Source organism: Barbus barbus (genome assembly GCF_936440315.1).
Source record: "Barbus barbus genome assembly, chromosome: 49".
In the NCBI taxonomy this organism is placed as follows: domain Eukaryota; kingdom Metazoa; phylum Chordata; class Actinopteri; order Cypriniformes; family Cyprinidae; genus Barbus; species Barbus barbus.
This window is the reverse complement of record NC_136727.1, coordinates 6,814,759-6,826,716: the sequence shown is the minus strand read 5'-3', so window position 1 is coordinate 6,826,716 and position 11,958 is coordinate 6,814,759. Positions and strand designations below refer to the sequence as shown.

General features: G+C 35.8%; 1 long non-coding RNA gene across 1 annotated transcript; it reads left to right on the top strand.

Annotated features, from left to right (window-relative positions):
* The first annotated feature begins 3,608 nt into the window (after positions 1-3,608).
* Positions 3,609-11,690, top strand: LOC306867915. Its single transcript, XR_013784075.1, has 3 exons — positions 3,609-3,803; positions 9,795-9,925; positions 10,339-11,690. It is a non-coding gene; the product is annotated as an uncharacterized lncRNA (long non-coding RNA).
* The last annotated feature ends 268 nt before the right edge of the window (positions 11,691-11,958 follow it).

Here is an 11,958-nt window from a genome sequence, read left to right as displayed (position 1 = left end):
GACTAAATGGCTCATTATGAAGCTCATTATGCAGGCCTGTCTTCTCAGGTGTGAATGTGAAGGTTGACGCCTTCTCGCATAGACCCTTTTTACTCAAAAAATCTATATATTGTTTTTTGTGAGCAAATAAACAAGATGATTTTCACATTATTTTGAAGCAAAAATTCTAGGCTACAATATCCAGTTCTCAGAAGTCTTGTGAACAAATGTTCTGTATGTTCTTTTATGGCCTTATTTCAGTGACTTCAAGATGTTAGTTTTTCACTAACCACGCATAAACGTTGTTTTCTCAAAAACAAAATCAAGTACATAAGTGCTGCTAACATATTATTGTAGCCGTTTTTGCTGTTTACAGTGTTATTAGACTTTAGCCATTTATATATTTATAAGCAACTGAAAAAAGCACAGATGTCAGGGCATGTCAAAACTTCTCCAGGCCCCCAAAACACCCTCAGACGCCAGAGGGATAACCCCCCCGGGTCCGCACAGCCACAACTCGTTCTTGTTCCGAGTGGGTCTACGGCGGGCGCTCTAACAAGGAGGCTAAAGGCCAAGACCTCTAGCGTCAGTCAGGGGAGTGAGGTTTACACGTAACAGCTCTTACTGGCCTACGTCGGTTACATGAGCGCAGGTACAACTGCAGGAGAAAAGGCTTAAAGGAGATGAGATGGAATAGGATCAAGCGGACAAGTAGTAGGATGATTAGAAATGATGAGTTTGGAGACTTCTGCCTCAGAGAGTGAAGAGAAGGATGCGAAACAGTGTATGTTTTCTGGTAAATGTGAAGATGTGCTTGACAGATTGTGGTGAGGGAAATTGTGCACTGATGGTTTTAATTTTATAAATGAAGAACGTGGCAAAGTCATCTGTCAAAGTCGTCAGCTGTTAGAGTTGATGAAGGAGTAGGAGCGAGGAAAATTATATATATTATTTATATAATATGTGTTGTTACTTGAAATACAATGAATGACAACTGAAATAAAAAGGTTCATTAGTTAATGTTAATTAATGCATTAACTAATATTAACTAACAATGAATATAGTTGTTACAGGATTTATTAATCTTTGTTAACTTTTTAATATAAATATTATATATAATATTAAATATAAAAAATTACAAAAAGACAAAAAAAGGAAAATGGAAAAAGAAAAATAAAGAAAAAAGAAAAATAAATACTGATTCACAAAATAAATACTGAAACGCTTGAATAGCTGGAGCCAAGATTTCTATTCACAACAACACAAACCGTGTAGATGAGGAGGAGAAACGCCCCATTCATTAAAGGCAGCATATGTTGTTAGCAATGAGCAGCCTTTAATTATGCATACAATATCTCATTAATCAGCACAGGTGAGGCTAGGAATATATCTGAAGATGGAGATGGACAACTATCTGGGAAAAGGATTATTACTTCCTGATGAAGGAAATCATTTCTTTTTTAAGTCGGCCTCAATTGTAAAACCTTTATCTAATGAAGACTCATCTTTAGCGCTAAACAAGAACAAATAATTGACCATCTAAAGCCTGCAAATTAAACAGTCGGCTTGTATCGAAGGGCTTTGGTCTTTTCATTTCTTCATAAGCAGATGAGGCCACATCTGAAGGTCAACCCGACGGCGGTACCTCATCCTATTTGAAAATTGTGGCACGAGAAAATCCAGTAATTTAATTTAAAACAGAAGAGAATCTTTTTTCTCTATTTGCTTGAGGTCACCGACTCCATCATCATTGTAGGTCACTTTCAGTAAGAAACGTAATATGCGCAAACTATGAAAGATCTCTATTAATATTTGACCCCTCCAATGGCCCAACGTTTGATTCGGGGGTAAAAAAGCACACCCGCTGAGGGAATATCTTATTGTCATTCTGCATTATGAATTTAATTCTAGATAACTTCAGCCTACTTTATAGTCTACTAAATTGAGTGTGTGGCTGCAGGCGAGTACCTTCAGATTGAAGGTACACTCAGGGGAACTTGGTTACATTAGCAAATGTCATGGAGCAACCAAGTCATTCAAAACTTTCCCTCTTTTCTCGCCCATGCGGCGCAAAATACTTTTTGAGTACAGTTAATGTTGAAGTGTTCGCTCTGGCCTCTGACGAGATGAAAAGTTGATAACAACACTCCAAGGACACTTGTTTGCCACTTTCTCGAGTAAACACTGAATCTCAGCTTTAATTCTTAAAACTGACTAGTACATAGTATTAGAGCTATGATAAGATTAAATTAAAAGCTTTTATAGATGTAAAGTCCCATACACACCTAAAAAGATAACTATAATGGTAATTATATTAGCATCCACACCAACAGACAATAATGTTTATTATATGAATGCACTTAAGTTATGTTGTCTACCAGCTTTAAATGCTCAACTCAGTGGATTCTGATTGGCTGTGAATGTTTTTATTTTATACTACAGGGCAGTTGAATGCTTGAATCTGATTGGCTGACGAACGTTCTAAGGTGTGCAATTATTTTCAAGGAAATGCACGGCGAAGGTCTTGACCGCATTACATGTCCATATTACTTCGCCAAAAGATTTCAGTTATTTCAAAGGTCTTAAAATAACAATAAGGTCTAAAAATAACAAAAACCAATAATGACACAGGCCAAACAAATAAATACAGTGAACAATAGGATAAATACGACAGATTATTTCCATCTTTTTCCACAAAATTACGTTTAATTATGTACAGAAAGCACATTTCTCCCGCGCTCTCTCCCTTACACACGCACACACATTCAGTTTGCACACACACTAATGTTGTTAGCGCTATGACGATTTTATCAGTAAGATAGTTCAGCGACTTAAAAGCTACATGACATTTCTCACAAGCGAGGGAACAATTGCATTTTAGGTTTAATACTTTTGATCTTTTGATTCTGTCCATCAAGTCCAAATAAAAATAGAAAATAATTAACTGACAAAGTTCTTTTAATTTGTAAAGTTGACTATCCAAAATAGGCATCACCACATTGCTAGCAGCATGCTGTACTGTTTTAGCTACATAATTACATACTATTACTGTTATATATACTGTAGGCCTACAATCTATATTCTGGTTTGCAATCTCATCATAATGACCAAGTGTATTCTCACCCAATATTTTCAATAACTTTCTTGACCTTAACTTGAGCCAACCAGACGCTGAATCATTAACAATGTAAATGAATACCCGACATAACGACCCAGGTACACAGCACCAGCAATAATCAAAATGTCATTACGATCCCCGCTAACGCTTGGACCATTCGCCTAATGACCCATCCCTGATTACGCCGTTAAAAAGTCACCAAGTGCAAATTTATGCAAAACACACCCATAAACAATTGTGCTTTAAAACGCAAGCCGGAAACGTATGTACGTGACTCCATTCAATTGGTCAAAGTGTGTAATTCAGACAAATTGACTTGTGGGAAGGGGTTGAGCTCCATATTTTAGTGTTCAGGATCAAGGACATCGGTAAACACTTAAGCTGTTGGACTTATTAGTCGATAAGTCATTTTATGTTACATTTGCCAGCTCACATTAAATAAATATTACCAGCTAAATCCAACCCCAGTGGCTGGCAGGCTCTAAAAATAAAATGACCCATCCTTGACTGGGAGAGGAAAAGGCTCCATGGAATGCTGTCGAGTGAGCGTGACTGGGGGTCTGCAGAGCAGCGGGTGGGAGCGGGCATTATAATCCACGTGCCATGTTTGGGACGCGAGAGGCCTTTATCTCATTGCTGCAGATACATGCTAGAGCCACGCAGGCCGCCGCTGTGTCTCTGAGAAACATACGGCACAAGGACAGAGGTATGAGCTAGCGCTAAACCATGGGATGAGAATATCGCAATCCCTGTGTTTGCAACCACAATACATATTCAATTATAGCGTTTAAAACTGCTAATGCACAGCTTAGCCAGCAATGCTAATTGTGTGTTCGTGCTACACAACAGCGTGCTTTATCGTCTTAGAAGGTGATGTTCCATGAGGTGGAAGCAAGTATCTGCCAGCTAGTTTGAATATGGATATTTTGAGCTCCATATTGCTAGGCTATGTAAATAAAGCAATTTACTACAAAACAACATCTCTCCAGCTAGAGCGTTAGCATATTCTAAATGATTTAAAAGGATTTGGGCTACACAGCTAATTTACAGGTGAGTTGTGAGTCATGATGCAGCAGTAATGCATACAGTAGCTGTATTTGGAATAGCATTTATTACATTCAGAAATAATGTAAAATACTTAATAAAACAAAACTTTTACAAACATACATTTTAGTTTCCCTCACCCCACAACAACTTTTATAAATTTAACAGTTTTAAGAACAGAAAAGCAATAGCATAAGTATAACATCAACATAAATGATAGTAGCATCCGTTATAAACAAAATGTATTATAAATGGCAAACCTAAACAATGCATGCTTGACGTTATTTACTTTATATGTGATGCTTTTATAAGTAACAGTACGTTTTTGATAAACCCCACAACTTATATTCCAAAACATATGGCAGTCTTAGTATTTTTTTAACAAGTCGCAACACGTTTGCAGAAATATCTTTTACTATAAATAAAAAATAGGGCTGTCAATCGATTAAAAAAATGTAATCGCGATTAATCACATGATTGTCATGAGTTAACTCGTTGTTGCACTTAATGGCACATTTTAATTTGTTCTAAATGTACCTTAAATTAATACTTTTCAAGTTTTTAATACTCTAATCAACATGGGCATGGACAAATATGGATGCTGTATGCAAATGTATGTTTATTATTATTGAAACCATAGTCAACATAGAGCATGAAGACTAGACATGTTTCAGAGGTCATAGAGGTTTTTCAAAAAACTTGTTCATGTCTATTAGACACATGAAAAAAGAAATACCAAGTTCCCATTACTTCTCTTTCTTTGCACTGAGCAATTCACTTACACAAACCTGTTTACATTTTTGCACGACGGGGCAGCTCTTCTTCTGAACATGCAAAATGTACATTTATTATTAGATTTGTTTGCCTCTATGTGCCCACATACTGTATTTTGATGCAGCTAAATTCTCAATAAAACTGTTTTCATTGGTATATTTTACTGTTTCCGTTGTCAGACAACGGAATGAATATGAAATAGTGACTGAAAGGCGATCCATTAAGACTACATGTTAATCTGCACAAAAAAATCTTGATAATCGAGCCGTCGCCTGATGAAATCAAATACACATAAGAAAATGACAATAGCTGTGCTGTGATTTCGGCTATACTTGCATGCAAAATTAGAGAAGCAACAGAATATCTATGTTTAAATGAATTAAAGCGCTGCTCCTCTCTGCCGCGGGACAAAAGTCGCTAAAGGGGTCTGCAAAGTCGCTAAATTGGCAACACTGTGCATCTCCATTTCTCCAACTATAGGTTGGGAAAATACGCGCTGCGTTAATTATAATTAAATGCGTTAATAATTGTGCGTAAAAAAAAATAGTGCCGTTAAAATGAATTTGTGTTAACGCGTTAACTTTGACAGCACTAATACAATATATGATATTGAAAAGTCATAAATTGTAAGGGTGCTGTAGTATACTGTTATGGTATTCTGAACATGCGTATGTCTTGACACATTGCTGTGTGTGCTGATCCGGACTCCCCACAAAAAAAAGAAAAGAAAAAAAGAAAGAAGGTACAATGGTATTTTTAAAGCAACAGTTTACCCAAAAGTTTATAATCTGTTATGTTTGCTCCCCTTTGTTTCATTCCCAACTTGTATGCTGCTACTTTTCCTGTAGAAAACAAAAAGAGAACATTTGAAAAATGTTCATGCTGCTCCTTTTCATAACAGCACTTCATAATAATCATGTCACTCAAGCTCAAGATGGACCTAAAAACACTATAAAATGACCAATGAAATAAGACTAAATTTAGAGTCTTTTGAAGCCATATGATAACTTTCTTTGTGAAACCGACTGATGTTTAAACAGCGCTAACCAGTAAGCAAACGCCCTCAACATACATTACTAAAAAGCACAAAAAAAGAAAAAAAAGAAAAGCATACTGTACATTGCGCGGGAAATGTGCCATTTGTTAAAAACACCGCATGGGTTCTATATCTTCCCTAAAAAAGACATTTCCGCTACAATTGTATTCCCTATATAATTTTGCTCACATGTTTCTCTCTTTTTCTCTGAATGATGAAACAGTGCTGACTTTCACATCTATTATGCACCTCATCTTATGGTCCACACCACACAGCTGGAAACTTCCCTCACAATGTCACAGCGGCACCATAATTGGACATTTCTATACACCACCGAGCAGAAATCGGATCTGCGTTTTGCATGCCTCCCGCTAAATTGAAGGCAAATCCAGAAGCGGAGACATCAATCAGTACTATTGAGTGGGCCACGCGCTGTCGAGAACACAGCCGTGCCAGATAAGACGCCATGGTCCCGTAGGGTCCTGCTCAAACCTGCAGAGCTTTCCTTGACGTGGGTAAAATGACACTGAGTGACATCTTCATTCTGAAAATGCCCTGATGAAACGCTCAAGGTTTTCCTTCAACTTTGTGATCTGTAGATTTGACTTTTTTCCCCTTTAATATCTACCTGTTAGTGTCAAAAACAGGCAATAATTGAAACAAATTAGATTTTTGTTCTCTGTAAAACAGCCATGTATTGAAACCCATTTGTGCCTCAGTGTAAAAGAGAGAGAGAGAGATTAAAATAAGATATGAAGTCATAAAGACACTGCTTTTATGAGAAATAGTCATGATTATGAGAAAAATCTGCAATGGAAAGATATAAAGTTGCAATTATGAGAAAAAAGTCACAGTTATGAGAAAGTATCAAAATTAAGAAAAGCAACAATTATGAGATATAATAATTATATATATTTTTTAAAAATCACAATTTGATTAACACATTTGGAATTGTGAAAGGTTCAATTGTGTAATTTTCAGAAAAGTCAAAATCATGAGAAACAAAATCACAACTATGAAAAAAGAGCAATTATATGAGAAACAACGTAGCAAAGAGATATGAAGATGCAACTGTGAAAAACAAATTTGCAATTGTGAAAAAAGTAACAATTATAAGAAACAAAGTCGCAACTGTGAGAAACAAAGTTTGACCTATATGAAATTCACAACTGTGGGAAATAAATTTGCAGCTATGAGAAACAAAGTCGCAATTGTGGGGAAGTCAACCAATACAAAATGTCACTATCAGAAACAATGTAACAATAATGCAGTATGAAGTCGCAATTGTGAGAGTCGCAGGTTTGCAAAAAAACGGTAATTGTGAATAAAACAGTCCCAATTACCAAAGTTGCAACTGTGAGAAACCAGAGTGGCAATTGTAAGAAACAGTGACAACTGAGAAAGCCACAACAGCCATGAGAAACAAAGCTGCAAATGTGAAAAATATAGTCACAATTATGAGAAACAAAGCTAGAATTGTGAGAAATAAAATTACAATTACCTTTTTAATTTTTATCTGAGGTGGAGCTTTGTTGTGGCTGTTTATGTTGGTGCACTATTTGTCTTTCATTTAATTAACTACATGACATTATTTATGGTTATACTGTATTTCCATGTCAGTGATCACAAACATTATTTGTCTAAATGTCACGATTAGTGACTTGCTCTCATTGCTGGAAACCCAGGATCTGAAATCTATAAATCTTTTGTGTGGCTGACCGTGAAGGCTAAAGCAGGTATCCACCGGGAGGCAAGATGGATAATCTGAACGTTGACCAATTCATCCTTCCCAAAAACCCACTATCTTTGCCTCTAGGGACTAAATTTGCATTATGTAACCAGATGTTTGTCCTCTGCCATGATCTACATATACAAGCTCTGTGTTTACATGGCTACTATGTGTGTGATTGGAGATGTAGGCTATTCATCAAACTTGAAGGGGATGAAATGTCTAAGAAACCCTGCCTCCGCGACAAAAACAATAAAATAACCTCAAGTCCCATCAGAGAACAGTTCAAAACCTCTTCAAAGAAAATGTTCAAAGCTTTCTGGGTACCTTGGGAAAAGGTTTAGTACCAACAACTAATTTTAATGCTTGCCCTCAAATGTTGAAACTTTCCTCACTTGCAATGAACTAATACAGCCATCAACATGAAACAAAAGAGACCAAACAAACTATGAAATGAAAAACATCTCAAACCCAAACATCAGATTAGGATTTACAAACTTGTTTCAATGACTTCACACATCAGCAAAGACTTTGCGTCGTGAATAAACATGTCAAATCGTGAGCCTAAAGAGAGTGACGCCTGTGAGAGTTAGCAACCTGGTGCTTTTGAGTATTTACGAGCAAAAAGACACCTGATTAGATGTTTGCGCGCTTCGATAACACTCATTAACAGGCCACGTCAATGTTTGCGTACACCAAAGTCCAGATTTTTACTGTGATATTCACAATATCTCACTAACAACGTCTTGTGGCTTTGATGTCACACATTCGCCAAATGCCTTGATATCCATCTCCGGCCTGTATAAGATCTTCAAAGTGGTTGTTTTCTTTGGATATTTGTATTGTTTTTGCTCCGTGGTTGAACATATGCTAGCCAAGGGCGCTGCATTTTTAATCTGGTATTCGTTTTAATTAATAAGGCACGTCAAACTTCGCCGCACACATCTTTAAATGGAGGTCTGGCTGTAAACATATCTGGGGGTCTATAATGAAGGTTGTACTGGGAGCCAGCGAACAGTATAAGAAATAATTTCCTGATAAAGACGGCGTCGGTTCTCAATTATGAACAACCGTGCGGTAAAAAAAACCTTACACCTCTGTGAACCAATTAGTTTGTGACTTGCCAAATCATTTACATGTAAATTGCAACTTTCGCAATGGAAATCGCTCTCTCTCCACAAAGTACAAACAGACGGCCCGAATGCATTTATTTACAGATGGCGGCGTCGGTTTAGAAACCTGCCTCTAGTCTATTCATCCTCCAAAGTAGCTGTAATTACCGAGCCCCTCTTCGAAACCCCTCTTCATCTCCTGAGTTTCAAAGGAGCCCATCTGACAGGCCATGAAATCATAATTTAATCAAAAGAAAATAAATGTTTGAATGAATATTGCAAAATGAGAACAATTTCTAATGAGGGGAACATTATGGAACTTTCATCCTGCTGAAGAGATAGCAGTCTGCCAGTCTGCCAAACACAGGTTATTGTTGTGAAGCGCTTTTTATTTTACATATTATTTATTATTTGCTCATACTGCATACATTTTATTGATGTAAATACTCTGGAAAATACCTATTTTTCATTCATTAATGCGCAAATGTTGTCTCTGATATTGCTGCTTAAGCTTCCTTAAAGTTGAAGGAGAAATAAATAAGACAATTATGGATAAATTAATGTGGATAACACAACCCAAACAAGAAAAAAAGTGTTGTTTTCCAATTTAAAAATATCTAAACATCCTTAAAGAAGAAAAATAGGTCTGAGAAGCAAACATATTAGATTACCACTTGTTTTCTGAAAATATTTGAATCATTTTTTCTTGTTTCAAGCATAATATATAAACATACTGAGTTTATGTATGCATGCATTTATTTATTTACTTACTGCTAATGCCCTAGGAAAATATAGCTATAACATATACTTTAAATGTAAATAAATACTACAATGCAATACTCTCTGAAAGTTCTTTTTTATACACAATTTCAAACTTTTGTGTTTGTTTTAAAAATATATAGTTTTTTGTTGCAAAACAAGATAAAATATTTATTACATTATTTTGAATAATTTAGATTTTGATGAGAAATATTTCAGTTGGTATTCAATTTTTTATTGCAGACAAAGTAAGGCGTTTCCTGTAAAACTGCAGAGGAGAAATGTGTCCGTTCACTGCTGTCTTTTTCTCAGGAAGAAAAACTGCAGAAACACTCCCCATTTAATCTGGCTGCTGTCCACACACAGCAAACAAGGTATTAAAGAGATCGTATTTGTGATTTTTCTTTCCTTTGAGCATATATTGCGATTGAAATATTTTGTTCAATTTGCAGTTCAGAGTAAGATCAATACAAGCATCGAAAAATGAAAGCTGAAATACGATAAAGATTGAACGGGACCGTTTAACTTTCACATAATGCTGATAAACAACCAAGCACCATCACATACAGATCAAACACATCCACTGTCTTCTTACCCATAAACACACATGAGGGACAAATATGATTTTTATACAAATACTGACAACTTTTGCCACAGTTTAGTTCAATATCCAAAAACAATACCTTAGTCAAACAGGTGTAAATCACATGACTTTATATAGATGCTATAGTTCCATAATTTGTCTAATTTCGACTGATTGTGTGATATTTTAATTGCTGTTTGACAGATGATATCCGGGTGAGGAGGCTTTGAAATGGAAATGTTGAAGAGGAGCAGTCTGATGAGCTCTGGGTTTCCTTGGTAACTTCAAAGGCCCTTCCTTGAATGAAGAATCAGGCTGTAAGTGCAAGAGGTGGCGTGGAGCTCCTGAAAAAGAGAACAACATGAGAGGGCAGGAAAATTAGAAAATATGGGCATATTTATGTTTGAGTGTTACAGATGGAAATCGTGAGGAATTGAGCAGTTCTTTTCCATTTGTTTGAGCATTCCGGTTCCATAATGTTTCCATTAAGAATTTTTTTTTATTTTTTTTAAACAATAATTTGCATTAGACCAATGTAAAAAAATTAAATAAAAACAATACTTGTTTTTACAATCTGCTGTTTTATGAACAACTGCACTAAATTAAGTGTCACAAACCTGGATTACCATAAATAACTGGTGAGACTGATTCATGACTCTTTTTAAATGATTTATTAAAAAGAACCAGTTCTTAAGAGTTATTCATTTGCTAATTGAACTAGACTTGCTTTCTATTGTTGTGGACGACCAGCAAAGACAATGCAATAATAAGATCTACTGTCTTTGTTTTATTTAGTGATGTTTGCTTAAAGGGGTGGTTGACTGTTTTTTTTTCTAGGCTTGATTGTGTTTATGGGGTGCAGTCAAACATGTTTTCATGTTTCGTTTTTTTTAAATGCATTATTTGTCACATAATTTACCTTTATTCTACACCGCTCTGTCCCTTCTCTGATAAACGCCCGATTATTTCATGGTTTTAATAAGCCCCTCCCTCAGACATACGCAGTGGGCTCAGATTGGTCATCTGGCTAAGTGTGTTGTGATTGGCTAAACCTCCCGCCCCTCTACTCAGCGGCATGTGCTCCGGTTGTATTGTAAACAATGGCGTCGTCTATTTTGCTTATCAATTTGAGCCCGATTGAGACGCAGAGGATATTAGTGAAGAGGATCGCGCAGAACCTGTGCAAGTACGGCTCTTAATGGTATGTTTGTTTGTTGTTGGTTCATACTTTTAGATACACTGTTATTTGTAAGTGCTACTTCTGTTAGCTTTTAATATATGGTTTTATCCTGATCAAAGCTTAATACAGTACAGCAACCGCACGTGCTTCCATGTATAACGCTTTCATATAATATCATTGCATAGCAAACAATTTGTACTTTCTCCTGACCTATAACGTAAAACACAGATGTAAATGGTCCCTCACCTTCCTAGTTATTTGTTAGAACAATTAAACAACCAGAACCCTTAGGGGAAAAAATAAATAAAAAGGAAAGCAACTATTATATTTTACTTCACATATAACTAGTGATAACAATTTAAACACTTCTACACTTAAAAAAAAAAAAAAAAAAAAAAAAAAAAAATATATATATATATATATATGTATATATATATATATATATATATATACATACATACACACAGGTTTTTTTTTACATTTCAACATTTAGGTCAGCAAAAGTGGCCTAATCATTGCGGTTTGATTTGTTGCATACCTAAAGATCTCCTCATCTTGAATATCAGATCTTAGTTTTGGTGGTGGAATAAGTAGCATTCAGTTCTCTGAAGTTGAATTTCATCAAAACATGAAGAACGAGGAAC